Source organism: Ambystoma mexicanum, chromosome 4q (assembly GCF_040938575.1).
Source record: "Ambystoma mexicanum isolate Mex_15411 chromosome 4q, UKY_AmexF1_1, whole genome shotgun sequence".
NCBI lineage: Eukaryota > Metazoa > Chordata > Amphibia > Caudata > Ambystomatidae > Ambystoma > Ambystoma mexicanum.
The window spans coordinates 1,273,736,897-1,273,752,355 of NC_090928.1; the positions used below are offsets into that span (position 1 = coordinate 1,273,736,897).

Consider the following 15,459-nt stretch of genomic DNA (forward strand, 5'->3'; position numbering starts at 1 on the left):
AGAACATTAATCAGAAACAACAAGTGAACAATCAAAGGAAACAAAGAAATAGTTTGTAGCATAGCAAAGAAAGGTTTTTTTTAATCCGACAAGGATTTTTTTCCCCTAGACCCAATGATTTGAAAAACAAATGCAGAAACTGAGCAAAATGCACAGTACACTGATTTGTAAACTAAATATGAGGGGAAAAAAAGCTAAAATGTCTATTATACAATGTAATAAGTCTTTATAAAATACAAACACGCTCTTTTCTTTTATCGCAGAAATTGAAAAAGAATATTTCCTCCAAGTACTAAAGTCATGTAAGAAATATATGGAATCTCAACAAATTAAACAGTAAATATAAGTATAAGTATAAACACATTTCATACATATTCGAATCTATACGTCTGATCTATGGCTGTAATATGGTGCAGTGGCTGTGGGCAGGGCCTAGAGTCTTGGATGTATAACCTATAGCCTACACCCTGCAGCCATGCAACCAAGACTGTAGGTCCTACCCACAACCACCGCAGCATATCAAAACCATGGTGGCTTATAACTTCATTGCTAATAACTTTGGTCTTGGGTGCATGGCCTGCGGGCATGCACCTAAGACTATAGGTCGTGCACACAACCACCGCACCACATCACACCCATGCTGAATTATAACTTCAGTGCTTATAACTTCAGTCTTGGGTGCATGGCTTTTGGCCATGCACACAAGACTCTAGGTCCTGGCCGCAACCACTGCAGCATATCACACCCATTGTGGCTTATAACTGCAGTACTAACAACTTTGGTCTTGGGTGCATTTGCGAAGGCTCTAGGTCCTGGACACAACCAGTGCAGTATATGAAATCCATGTTAGCTTATAACTTCAGGGCTAATAACTTTGGTCTTGTGTCCATGGCCTTTGGCTATGCATCAAAGACTGTAGGTCCTGGCCAAAACCATCGCAACATATCACACCCATTGTAGCTTTTAACTTTAGTACCTAGAATTTTGGTCTTGTGTGCATGGCCTTCGGGTATGAACCCAAGACTCTAAGCCCTGGCGACAACCAACTGATAGATATTCAAACCTATGGCTGTATCTATGGGTGCGATATGCTACGGTGGTTGTGGCCAGGGCCTAGAGTCTTGGGTATATGGCCTACAGACTACGGCCCTGCACCCAAGGCTCTAGGCCCTGGCCACAACCACTGAAGCTTATCAAAACCATGGTGGCTTATAACTCATTGTCACACCCATGCAATGAAACATTTTAACTGTGGCATATTTGCAATTTGCACCCAAGACTCGACGCCCTGCCCACAACCACCTCATAGATATTCGATTCTATGGGTGTGATGTATGGGTGTGATATCCTGCGGTGGTTGTGGCCAGAGCCTAGAGTCTTGGGTGTATGGCCTACAGCCTGCGGCCATGCACCCAAGACTCTAGGCCCTGGCCACAACCACCGCAGCATATCATACCCATGGTGGCTTATAAGTCATTAGCACACCCATATGAAACATTTTAACTGCAGCATATACTTAATTTGCACCCAGGACTCTAGGCCCTGCCCACACCTACCAGATAGATATTCGATTGTATGGGTGTGATGTATGAATGTGATATGCTGCTGTGGTTGTGGGCAGGGCCTAGAGTCTTGGGTGTATGGCCTTCGGCCATGCACCCAAGACGCTAAGCCCTCCCCACAACCACCCGATCGATGTTCGATACTACGGGTGTATCTATAGCTGTCATATGCTGCAGTGGTTGTGGCCAGGGCCTAGAGTCTTGGGTGTATGGCCATAGATATTTGAATGTATGGGTGTGCAGTATATAAAACCCATGGTGGCTTATAACTCCAGTGCTTATAACATTGTTCTTGGGTGCATGGCCTTTGGCCATGCACCCAAGACTCTAGGTCCTGGCCACAACCACTGCAGCATATCACACCCATGGGGGCTTATAACTTCACTACGTATAAATTTGGTCTTGGGTCATGGCCATGCACCCAAGATTCTAGGCCCTCCCCACAACCACCTGATCGATATTCGATACTACGGGTGTATCTATTGCTGTGATATGCTGCGGTGGTTGTGGCCAAGGCCTAGAGTCCTGGGAGTATGGCCTACGGCCTACGGCCATGCACCCAAGACTCTAGGCCATGTCCACAACCACTGCAGCATATTACACCCATGGCGGCTTATAAGTCAGTACCACACCCATAGAAACAAACATTTTAACTACAGCATGTACTCAATTTTAATATTCGCAAACACCACGCGTGTCCTTGGAACAGTTTCAACTTGCCTGCGCACAGCACGGACGGAAGTACTATCCTTATGAGACCCTTCATTTTCAGTAATTGCAAACATCCCGGACAGGGCGGGCATGGTGAATACATCATTAGCACCTGCCGCGTAAACAAATACAGTATTTCACCCATCTCTTACTCTCTGAACCTCCCCAAGCACTCTGACACACTAAAACACTTCCCGAAACAGCATTTCGCCTCTGGTCGGCGCCGCGCTGTCGGCGGATCCAAGATGTCGGGCGCATCCAAACAATCTGACGCACATCACGCCTCACTCCAGCCAATCGGAGGACACGTTGTGTGTCATGAGTCATGACGCAAGCCCCTTAGCCAATCGGTATCTTGTCCGCAGAGCGAACAGGGAAATGTGACTGTGGAGCAGACATAGATATCACTAATTTTTTGAGACATACTTTTTGCTTGTTTTAAAGAAAACTACTGGACTGATTGGCACCAAATTTACAAAAGCACGCTTTCGGGACCAAGGTCCTCCTGCCGCAAATTTGGTGAAAACCGTCCAGCGGTCTGGGCTGTAGGCGTGCGCAAAGTTTTTTCCCCCCATTCACTTTATGGGAAAAAAAGACGTTTTGGGACCCCCCCTATAGTCCCCCCCTGGACCAAACATCACCAAACTTTACAAAAATATTCAGAGTGGCCCATACACTTTTTTTTGCAAAGTTTGGTGAGGATTCGTCCAGGGGGAGCGGAGTTATAAGCCGCCCTGCTCTTCCTATGGAAACACCAACTTAACCATAACTACACAGCCGCTACCATGGCTGTGTAATATATATATATAATGCTTTGTTTTTGTCCTGTGTAATTAGGATCACATTTATGTATTATGCTACCAATTTCTAATGACTAAAAAAAATTGGCATGAGTAAAGCATTTTACTAAAACGCCTCTGAGTCACAAGAGTTTTTCGTCCATTCGGGATGCCCTGATCAATTGTATACATTATCACTTCATTTAACTGGACAGATCAGGGAATCGCCAGGAGCCCCACAGTTTATAATATGTTGATCATTCGGCAGACTAGCATAGAAAGCATTACCATAATCAATGCAGGAATTGATAAGAGTGCCAGTGACAAGATGCCAATCTTTCTTTGGGAGAAAAGGCAGAGCTTGTTTCAGTAGCCAAAGATGAAGAAATGCTGCTCTGGAGACTTTGTAAATCTGGGACGTGAATGACAAGTCCTGAGCCTTTGGAAGATATTCAGAAGAGACTGCATGTAAATATTATAAATAAACTGAGATATGTTGAGACCTTGGAGCAACAGCGCAGCCTCACTTAATAGGTTCTGAGTTAGAAGAGAAATTTTGACCATTTGCTTACTATCAGTGCCAAAACTCTTGAACCAATTAAAAGACTGATCTGTCATCCCTGTCAGACTTTGAAGCCAATAGAATGACACTGTTCATGGTATCAAAGGATACAGTGAGGTCCAGCATATTTAATAGGGACAACGCTCCATTGTCTGCATTGGCCAGGCTATCATCAGAAACAGCGAAGAAGGGCAGACTCTGTGCCATGCTTGGGGTGAAAGCCTGATTGGAGACTTGGACCTTCCCCTCAAACCTAAAGCATCATCAGGTGCAACCATGAATAACAGTCAATCACAGCCCATACCAAATTAAAGGGCACAGGTGCAAACATTCACTCGACGACCCACCCCTGGGAGGAGGAAGCCCTTTATAAAAAAAAAAGCCTTGCCCGAGTTGCTCATTGAGGGTTGCAGGAGGCTCCAGTTTGCAGGAGGCTATAGAGTGGAGAGCAGTGGAAGAAGCAGAAGCTGGGGGTAAAAAGGAAGTGGCAAGGTGGAATCAGTGGAGGGTAAAAAGAGGTAGTGATAGTTGAGATGGTCAAGGATGAGGGTTTAAGAGAGGATGAGAGTAGACAGGATGCCATGGTAGTTAAGGAGGCAGTGGTAATATCACAGGGTGAGAGAAGACAGGCCGAGGTGGGGAGCACCATCCCCCTTTTGATGTCGGCTGCAGGAGGTGGGATAACAAGAGGACAGGAGTCTGGAGGTCAAGAGGAGGTGGTAGGAACCAGAGTGCCGGAGGAGGTGGTAACACCCAAGCAGAAGGCAGAGGTAGCAAAAGCAGAGGGTGAAAACAACAGAGGAGATCACATCAGGGGAGAGACTGATACAGAACAGGTGGAAGAGAAAACATCAAGAGAAGGTTGTAAGGAACGTAGCAGCAATGCTGGTGTAGAGGAGACTGGATGTAGAACATCTAGAGGAGAAGAGGCTATTCTGGAAAAGGTATCATTTAGACAAGTTGGATAGAGGTGCCAACAGTGGGTGCTGAGCAGGGAAGACCGAGGGATAATATTCTGAGAGCTGGCATCTGACATAAGAACTCCAGGTGGTGTGAAGGCCCAACTAGAGTGAAGGAAACAACACTAAGCCACAGAAGGCAGTTAGTTTCCTGTAGGCCAGACACCTAAGTAGGACAAGTTGGTGGCCGGAGGAACATGCTGAGGATGGGTAGATGTGATGAATCCTATAGACATCACCATTTCCCCGGTACAGACCTCCTCCCATGTGGCCAGGGGACGGCAGTTGATACCTGAACCTGGCCCGGGGGGTGATAATATGAGGGAGAATCTTGTGGGAGGAGACCACTGCCAGGGGAAGGTGGTGACCCCACTGGAAGGGATGCAGTATTCCACCCTTACTTCTGCCATTCTAGTCAAAACCCCATTTATACCTCCAACATATATAATACACACAGAACATCTTCTGTTTATTTATTTCGTAATTTGGAGAGCACGCCAAATCCAGAGGCATCTAGGCACTGTTCTTTTCAATACAAAACAGTTATTAAAAGATTAATCCAATGAAGATACATTACAATACTTTTTTGAGTTAAATAGTGCATATGGTTGTTTCAACAGTACAGCGTGTAGCGTGTGTTTTAGTTTAGTAGTTCCTGTTTGAAGAGCCATGTCTTCAAATGTTTGCGAATATTCCAGAAGTCTCTGACCTTAATGTGAGCGGTAAGGAGTTCCAGTGTTTTGCACCAACTACTGGCAAGCTGCTGCCTCCAGCTTTCTGAAGCTTGAATCACAGGGTGGAGAGCAGGTAAGAGTATGTTGAACGTGTAGGTCTGTTAGACTGGTTTACAGTCAGTTTGTTTGCAAGGTATGTGGGAGCAGTATTAGATAGGCATTTGTATATCATGGTAAGTGTTTTGATTCGCGCCTCGACAGGTAGCCAATGGGTATTCCTTCTAGTTGTGGAGATGTGGTTATTTTAGGTATGTTTTACGCTGCCCAGGGGTGCTATTTTGAATAACCTGCAGTTTTTTGATGTTATGATTTTTGGTACCAGCGTAGATGGCATTGTAATAATCCAGTTCGGACAGGACAACGGCTCTGGCTAGCGTGATGCAGCTGTCTGGAGTTAGGAACTATCTGCAGGCATTAATGAGCTTCGACGTGTAGGCAGCTGCCAATGCTGTGGCACAAAACAGAGGTGTACCAAACCAGACGAATACTCTGCTCACCCAGGATGCAGCATGGTGCCTGGAAGGTAGCCTGGCAACGCTGGCGTCCTCTACACTGCAGGAACACTCGCCCTGCTCTGACGGTATCACGCAAACCAAGTCACACGTACCGTCTTCATAAGCTCCTCCCTGTGGTTCCACCGGCGCTTCTGAACTTTCTTCGGTGGCGTTACGGATTCTGTTATCCTGTTCCTGATACTTTGATTCCCGTATTCCTGAACCGCGTTTCCCTATCATTGTCCTCCCTGTTATGACCTCGGACTGCTTCTGTTTTGCTTGTTGGAAATCCGCCTTTGATCTGGTTGCCTTCTCCCTCCTGACCATAGACCGCTCCTGTTTTTGCCTTGAATACTGATTTTGTCTGCACTGCCCGCTCCCTGCTCGACCGTGGACCGAATTTGGATTTTGCCTTGGAATACCTTAAACTCTGTTGCCCATAACCTTAAAGACATTGGACCACTTCGGATCACTTTGGGATTTTGTTTCAGCTTCGTTCCTCACAGAACTTTGAACTGCCTTGCTTTCGTTATTCACAAGTACACGAACTAGAGACTTTCAGGTGTACGTTGTGGGTTTCTTTGCTTTTCTTCTGAAATCCAATGAAGGATCTTACCACGAACCATGTTACCATTGGACAGGAGTCGAACACGGTAAGACTGCTATTATTATTAGGGATTCCTAGCTACACTGTTAGTGGTCGTTTATAAGTGATTCATTGCCGTATTTTCTTTGCCTAGACATCAGATGCCTGCATTACCAGCCGTTTCAACCTGTCTTACCTGAATTAGCAGGTTAGTGGTATTCTGTGTATGGTATATTGTATTGGCTTACTTGTCTACGCATATTCTGATACTTGCCTTGTTTTCAGATGGTGGTGTGTCCTCTTGTATATCGTATCTACTTCTACGGCGCCTGGGTCATTGTCTCCTGTCTTTCCAGTAATGGACCATTCTGGTTGTTTATTCTAATAGCCAGACAGGTACATTATTTGGAAGACTTCGTCATCTACACGACGAGGCAAGTCGCTCCATTCCAAGTGCTTCCTTGATCTGATAGATTCAGAAGCCTCATTCTCATGGACGCGAACGAGACCTTGGCCACTATCTTACAATTAGTGGCAGACCTTCGTAATGATATGACTGCTGCCCTTTCCGTCACCCAACGACGGATTGATGAGCTACAAGTGGGTATGCAACCCCCTGGCGCACAACCACCACCATCTAACATGGCATCCGGGTCAGGTTTAGGACCGCCGGCACCGGGGGCTGGGCCAGTGTACATGACGGCTCAGTTCCCATTGGCCCCCCCAGAACGATTCAATGGGGATCCTAAATCTTACAGGACCTTTCTGACTCAATGCAGGTTGCATTTTCTTTGTAGACCTGCTTCCTTCCCTGACTCAACGACTAAGGCCGCCTTTTTGCTGTCCCATTTGGGTGGTACTGTGGCCGCCTGGGCTAATCCATTGCTAGAGGATGGCAGTCATTTACTGTAAAATTGTGACGCCTTGATCGATGCAATGAGTCATGTGTTTGATACACGTTATGCCACTCAAGCAACAGACCTAGATTTACTTGGCCTCAAACAAGGGGATATGTCCCTTCTTGCATATTTGGCCAAGTTTAATCAGCTTGTGGCAGAGACTGGATGGCCCGAAGATAAAAAGGCATCATTGTTTTACAAAGGCCTCTCTGAACCCTTGAAAGATACCCTGGCCACTGTCCCGGTTGTACCAAATACCTTCCCTGAACTTCTCGATTTAGTGTTACAAATCGATTCAAGACTAGCGGAAAGGAAAGGGGAAAAGCGAACGGTTCCTCCCACGCCCTTTTCACCTCCCGCTCCTACGTCTGGCCCTTCAAATAGGGGTATTAAGGGGCCCTCTCTCCGCTGAGACGAGAGAACACAGGCGGAAGAATGGATTGTGTTTCTATTGCGGGGCATCAGATCATCTTCTGCGTGTATGTCCCAAGAAACCAGCTAAGAAGCAGGGAAACGCCAAAGCTCGGCAGTAGAAGGGGTCCAGCTGCCGGGCATTTCCTCCATGGACTCTAAATCATCCACCCCATATTACCTTTCGGTTACCCTTTCTTTTGACACAGGAGGTCTAAAAGAGGTCTTGGCTGTCCTAGACTCGGGAGCAACCGGCTGTTATGTGGACGAGACTTATGCTCGAGAGTTGGGATTGCCTATCGTAATAGACTTTTCCAGAAACCTTGAGTGCGGTTGATGGGTCCTCTCTGGTTTCAGGCCCTGTAACAGAGTGTATTGCCACGTTGGTAATGACCACTAGCTGTGGGCATAAAGAAAACATAACGTTTGATCTCATTGCTGCTCCACAGCTTAGGTGCATATTGGGACTGTCTTGCTTGTCTTGGTTACGGCTACATAATTCCGTAATAGATGGCAATCTGGGGAGGTGATGTTCCTCTCTGATCACTGTGAAAATAAATGCTTGGAAAGCAGCCCAGACACATCGAAACCTAGTCATGCCTTGCTTGATACTGCTCCCATTGTGGGGGCTGTTATCAACACAATATTGCCAAAGGAATATCAAGGATACCAGGACGTTTTTGATGCAGGTGGAGCAGATATTTTGCCACCCCATAGGACTTATGATTGTCCAATAGAATTGGTACCTGAGGCAAAGATACCATCAGGGCATATATACTCTGACACCCAAAGAAGACTTAATCTTGAAGCAGTATATGGAGAAGTCAACAAAAAACGGCTTCATTCTGTTACGCTCACCTGGACCCCACAGGGGTGTCGATCGGACCCGGACAGCGGTCTCCGTCAACGTGATGCGTAGTGCAGAGATGACTGTCTGGACTGGCCCGCCTTGTCTTGTCTGCAGGACCCGAAGAAGAATTTTCCTGCAAGTGGAGACAGGGATTAGCCACCTGTGGGTTTTAGTGATGGCCTCCCAACTGTTCTCGCTCTCCCCCACTAATCACCTCCGATATCCCCTTAGTAACCTCACCTTATGTTTGTAAAAGATGAGCTCTCCATCCTGCGTGTCTTGCAGGGGCGCGTAGATACCAGTTACTTCACTGGTGTGAGGGCGTTGGGAGAGTTCCGGTAAGCATTCACTCTGAAGTCCCAGGCGGGATTGGTAAGTATCAAGTTCAAAGAGTTCAATGTGCCCGATATTCACTCTTGTCCCCTTCCTTCATTAAGTTGCAACTGAGTTTGTGAGAAGGCGGTCTCGTAGCTGCTGCTGGCGTTCAGGTAAGAGTCTGTGTTACCCAACGCTATCCGGTAACTATTGCATGCGTTAACGTGTTGTTTTTCTCCCTCTTTACAGATGCGGCATATGAAGATATGGAGAATAATACCGCCGGTGGTAAATCAGGTAAGTCTATGGTGGCAAGAGGTATTTTTTGATTCCATTGGCTCACCTTGTTATTGTTGTGCCCCTAGGTGCCAGAGTACGGCGAAGAAATGATGGAGACAGTGCCGGATCGGAAGATGCTGTGAGAACTGGTGAGTATGGCGCCGTGCTGGAGCTGGCGAAGCGACGCGTGCAGGATTGATGTACTTTCCAGGTCGGGAGATGAAATGGATCCGGAATCAGGTGAGGAATTTGAAATAAGTTTGTTTTCTAACCTTGTCGTTTTCTTCCTCTTTATTCTAGGAGCTCCGGATTCGAGGCGGGCATGGCAGAAGACTGGATGCTGGCTGCAGGCACGCGGGCGTGGCAGAAGACTGGGTGCTGGCTGCAGGCACGCGGGCGTGGCAGAAGACTGGATGCTGGCTGCAGGCACGGTGAGAGTCACGCTGCTGGATGCAGAATAACACAAAGCATGTGCAGGACCACACCAGAGTAAAAAATAGTCCCTGTAGTAAAATAGTCCCATCCAGGCCTCACGTTGGCTTGGATTTATTTGCAGCATGGTCTGCATGAGGTAAGTAATGTCTATGAGCCTGGCGCCTATGGCGCCAGGACTGAACCCAGACAGCCCCTAGCTGGGGCTGATGGGGTTTTTGTAACAGTCTGGATGCCTGCTCCCGGGGCTGATGGGTTTGATCCGGATGCCTGGGGGTAGGCATCATGACAGCACTCCCCCCACCCAAGGCCCCTCCTAAAGTTGTTCTTCCCCTTGGCCCTGATTTGTCTGGGAAGTTCCGATGGAATTTCTTCACCAACCGAGGTGCATGAACGTGGTCACTAGGCTCCCATGACCTTTCCTGTGGTCCGTAACCTTTCCAGTCGATTAAATAAAAAAGTCTTGATTTAATCAACTTAGAGTCCAGGATATTCTTTACCTCGAATTCAGGTTCTCCATCTATTAGGATGGGGCCAGGTGGTTTGGCAAGTCTTGAACCGGGTTGAACTGGTTTCAGAAGTGAAACATGAAAGACAGGATGGATCCGCATATTAGAGGGTAATTCCAACTTGACGGCCACCGGGTTGATAATGGCCTTAATAGTGTAAGGTCCCAAATACCTAGGATTAAAAGTCTGAGTTCCTTTTAGAGGTATGTGTTTTGTAGCCAGCCAAACTTGATCCCCAATCTGATATCGTGGAACATCGCTTCTATGTTGATCAGCATTTTTCTTATATTTCTCTTTCGCTTGTTTCAAATGTTCTGTTGCCTCCTTAAAGGCTTGTGTAATCGTAGAGTGTAAATGACTAACTGCAGGCATTTCTAAGTGCTGAGGCGAATCGAGTTCTGAGGTTCAAGGGTGATGTCCGTATATGGTATAGAAGGGGCTTTGTCCGGTTCCAGAATGTACTGAGTTATTGTATGCATATTCGGAAATCCATAAAATATCCTTCCAATTGGTTTCGGTCTGGTGCAGCATGCAACGTAGGTACTGTTCAAGGGTCTGGTTGGTCTTCTCCGTCTGTCCATCGGTCTGGGGATGGTGACTGGTTGATAACCTCACATCGATTTGCGCCAATTGACATTTCTTCCAAAATTGTGTAATGAATTAACTGCCTCGGTCAGAGACCAATACGGAAGGAAATCCGTGTATTCGAACAATGTTTTCGAGCAACTCCTTGGCCAAAATTGAAGCGGAAGGTAATCCTTTTAAAGGAATAAAGTGGGCCATCTTGGAAAAAAGATCCACAATAACTAGGATGGTGTTAAATCCATTACATGGAGGTAGATCTGTAATAAAGTTTAAAAACAAGGTGTGCCATGGTGTAGGTGGAATATCCAAAGGTTGTAAAAGGCCAGCAGGTTTTTTCTTCTGGCTTTTGTTTTGGGCGCAAATGCCACAAGACATCACAAATGACTTTACATCTTTTCGCCAAGTGGGCCACCAGAACTGTCTCTTAATTTTCGCTTCAGTTTTTGCGATACCTGGGTGCCCTTCCATCAGGGTGGCATGGTAATTGGAGATGACTAGTTCTTGTATTTCCTTGTGTGGTAGAAATAGTCGTCCTTGATAGTAAGGTAGGTCATTGACGACTGAGTAGTCCGGGCCTTTCTTTACCCAGTCCTCCAGGGTTGCTGGATCGAAGAGTTGTTGGATTTTTGAATGAATATCTTCTAGTGCATGTTGAGTAATTATGCCAAGAATTCTTTGCTCGGGAATTATTGGCACCGGTTCCGGGTTTGCATATGCTTCTCCCATCCCTATTCGGGATATGGCATCTGCTTTGCCATTTTTGTGGCCTGGTCGATAAGTGATCACGAAATCGAATTCGGCAAAGAACAATGCCCATCGAAGTTGTCGCGATGATTGGGCTTTGGCTGTTTTTAAATACTGCAGGTTCCGGTGATCAGTGATTACGGTAATGGTATGCCTGGCACCAAGAAGGTAGTGCCGCCAAGCCTTGAAGGCGGATTTGATAGCTAATAGCTCTTTATCGGTAATCGCATAGTTTAACTCAGGTGCTGAGAACTTTCTGGACCAAAACGCTACTGGGTGAAGTTGACCAGTTTCAGGATCCTTCTGGGACAGGACAGCTCCCATGGCTAAACTGGATGCATCAGTTTCTACTATGTATGCATGCTCAGGGCGTGGATGCTTTAAGACAGGTGCTGATGTGAATTTCGCTTTCAGCTCTTGGAAGGCCTTTTCAGCCTCTTCGGTCCACAAGAAGCGTTTGTTTTATCGCAAAAGTGCTGTGATGAGGTGTACAACATGGGAGGAGTCCGGAATTAATCTGCGGTAGAAATTAGCAAATCTGAGCATGCTTTGTACCCCTTTGACTGAACTGGGTGATGGCTACTTGAGAATTGCGTCCACCTTTCGAGAGTCCATTCGGACTCCCTTTGGAGTCAGGATAAATCCCAGAAATTCAACTTCCGTAGCATGAAAAACACATTTTTCCAATTTTGCATATAACTTGTGCTGGCATAGTTTCTCAAGGACTGCACGCACGTGCTTAACATGGTCTGATTCTGAGGAGGAGTACACTAGAATATCATCTATGTATACGACGACACAGACGTCAATGAGTTCACGAAGGACATCGTTCATAAAATACTGGAAGGCTGCTGGTGCATTGCACAACCCGAAGGGCCTCACCTGATATTCGAACAATCCGTACTTGGTGCAAAAGGCAGTCTTCCATTCGTCGCCTTTCTTGTACCAGATGATATGCCCCTCGGAGATCTAACTTAGTGTAGATACAAGCATCCTTTACTTGGTCTAGTAATTCGGGGATCAGAGGCAATGGGTATCGGTTTTTTACCGTAATCTGATTTAATGCGCGTTAATCTATACACGTTCTAAGGTCACCTTCTTTTTTTGGCACGAAGAACAAAGCTGAGGATGCAGGAGACTTGGAAGGACGAATAAAGCCATTAGCAAGGTATTGGTCCAAGTATTGCCGTAGGTGAAGATTTTCAGGTTCCGTGAGGGCGTAGATTCTACTGCATGGGAGTTGTGCACCGGGTAGGAGGTCGATTTGACAACCGTATGATCTGTGAGGAGGTATGTATTGGCCTGTTCTTTTTGAAAAACATCCTGAAATTCTTGGTATTCCTGAGGTAACTGCTCGATTGGGTTAACGACTGTAGCCAGGCCTTTGTTCAAAGTTTTCTCCGGGTAACAGGTGTGTACACAATCCGGGAAGGTTATTCTCTTCTCTCGCCATTCTATACAAGGATTATGTGTTTCCAACCATGGCATCCCCAGTATTATCTGGAACTGTGGGGCTTTGATTAGATCAAACACAATAGTCTCTCGATGCCCATCTTGACTCAACAGTGTCATCTCTGTAGTGGAGTTACAGGTCCCGAGGCAATCTCAGTTCCACCAACTGTGGTGATGACATCCGAAGTGGTCTTTTTGCAAAGAGGTAGATTCATCCTTGACACCAATTCGTGGTCCATATAGTTTCCTACGGCCCCGCTATCTATGTATGCCCTTACTGCGTGCATACGTGATGGCTGCCTGGGATCAAGTAGGACCATTGGGATGATCAGATGCGAGGTCTGAGTGTCCTTCTTTAAGCTCGGCAAGCGGACCTCTACGCTTGTCGGGCATGGTCGTTTCCCGAATCAGGCTCTATGTGGCTTTTATCAGCAACTACTACCACCTTCTTGGGTGGTTTTGTAGGGCAATCCCGTAGAAAATGTCCTGAGGTTCCACAGTACAGACACAACTGCATCTGTCGTCTTCTTTCTCTTTCCTTTTGAGTTAAGGGTCCTTTAACCCCCCCGATCTGCATAGGTTCAGATGCATCTGTTCCTTTGGGGCAACGCTGGGTTTAACCAATACCCGATTCTCGAACTTAGCTCGATCAGTCTTTCGGTTCTGAAGTCGGTGGTCTAGCTGGACCACTAAGTCTATACATTCTGTGCAATCCTGAGGTGGGTTCACAACTTGAGCCAAGACTTCTTTGAGTTCACCCCGAAGTCCACGATGAAACAATGTAATTCGTTTTTCCTCCGGCCACCCGGTTTCCACCACCAACCTATTGAAGGTTGCAATATAGGTTAGCAGATCCTGGTTACCCTGTCTTAAGGATAAAAGTTCGTTGTCCAGGGCTTGACCCTGTGAGTGTCTGGCGAATAGTTTTTCCATGCTCCTTTGAAAACTCTGAAAATCCCGGAGAAGAGGATCATCCTGGTTGACTAACGGAATGGACCAAGCCGCTGCGCTGCCACTAAGATATGACAATACAAAGGCTACTTTGGCTTGGTCATTTGGAAAGGCTCCCGGCCTGCATAAAAAGTGCAAGCAGCATTGGTTCATAAACACGGCAATCCTTTTGGGGTCCCCAGCAAAGCGTTCGGGTGGAGCTAACGGGATATTTCCTGGTAAAACCACTTGCACAGGATTGCTTGATGAAACGGGGGTTGGTTTTCCCCCATATCCAGGTACGGGCTTTTGCCCAGCTTGCTTTTGCAGTAGTTGCCTAGCCAGATCATCAGTGTGCTCCTTTGAGACAATCAGTTCTCTCCTGAAGGCATTAGTCTCTTGGTGACCGGCATGTACTTCCGCTCTAAATTCCCCGAATAATTGGGCCAGTTTGTCGGTTTCCGAGGTTTCCATAACACCCGGGTGGGTATTTTTAGAAAGGCTTTGTGTTCTGTTACGCTCACCTGGACCCCACAAGGGTGTCGATCGGACCCGGACAGCTGCGGTCTCTGTCAACGTGATGCGCAGTGCAGAGATGACTGTCTGGACTGGCCCGCCTAGTCTTGTCTGCTGGACCCGAAGAAGTATTTTCCTGCAAGTGGAGACAGGGATTAGCCACCTGTGGGTTTTAGTGATGGCCTCCCAACTGTTCTCGCTCTCCCCCACTAATCACCTCTGATATCCCCTTAGTAACCTCACCTTATGTTTGTAAAAGATGAGCTATCCATTATGCGTGTCTTGCAGGGGCGCGTAGATATTAGTTACTTCACTGGTTTGAAGGCATTGGGAGAGTTCCGGTAAGCATTGACTCTGAAGTCCCAGGCGGGATTGGTAAGTATCAAGTTCAAAGAGTTCAATGTGCCCGATGTTCATTCTTGTCCCCTTCCTTCCTTAAGTTGCAACTGAGTTCGTGAGAAGAAGGTCTCGTAGCTGCTGCTGGCGTTCAGGTAAGAGTCTGTGTTACCCAACGCTGTCCGGTAACTATTGCATGCATTAACGTGTTGCTTTTCTCCCTCTTTACAGATGCGGCATATGAAGATATGGAGAATAATACCGCCGGTGGTAAATCAGGTAAGTCTATGGTGGTACGAGGTATTTGTTGATTCCCTTGGCTCACCTTGTTATTTTTGTGCCCCTAGGTGCCGGAGTACGGCGAAGAAATGATGGACAGTGCCGGATCGAAAGATGCTGTGAGAACTGTTGAGTATGGCGCCGTGCTGGACCTGGCGAAGCGACGCGTGCAGGACTGATGTACTTTCCAGGTCGAGAGATGAAATGGATCCGGAATCAGGTGAGGAATTTGAAATAAGTTTGTTTTCTAACCTTGTCCTTTTCTTCCTCTTTATTCTAGGAGCTCTGGATTCGAGGCGGGCGTGGCAGAAGACTGGATGCTGGCTGCAGGCACGCGGGCGTGGCAGAAGACTGGATGCTGGCTGCAGGCACGGTGAGAGTCACGCTGCTGGATGCAGAATAACACTAAGCATGTGCTGCTGTTCGGGTGTGGTTTAAATAGCCTCCAAAGTAGTCCCAGGAAAGAAGTTCCCCAGGACCACACCCGAGTAAAAAATAGTGCCTGTAGTAAAATAGTCCCATCCAGGCCTCACGT

General features: G+C 46.9%; 1 protein-coding gene across 2 annotated transcripts in view; it reads right to left on the minus strand.

Moving 5' to 3' along the window:
• The window catches only part of LOC138468364 (phosphofurin acidic cluster sorting protein 2-like), a 1,643,699-nt gene that overhangs the window by 1,064,790 nt on the left and 563,450 nt on the right, over positions 1 to 15,459 (minus strand). The gene's annotated exons all lie outside the window — the stretch shown is intronic.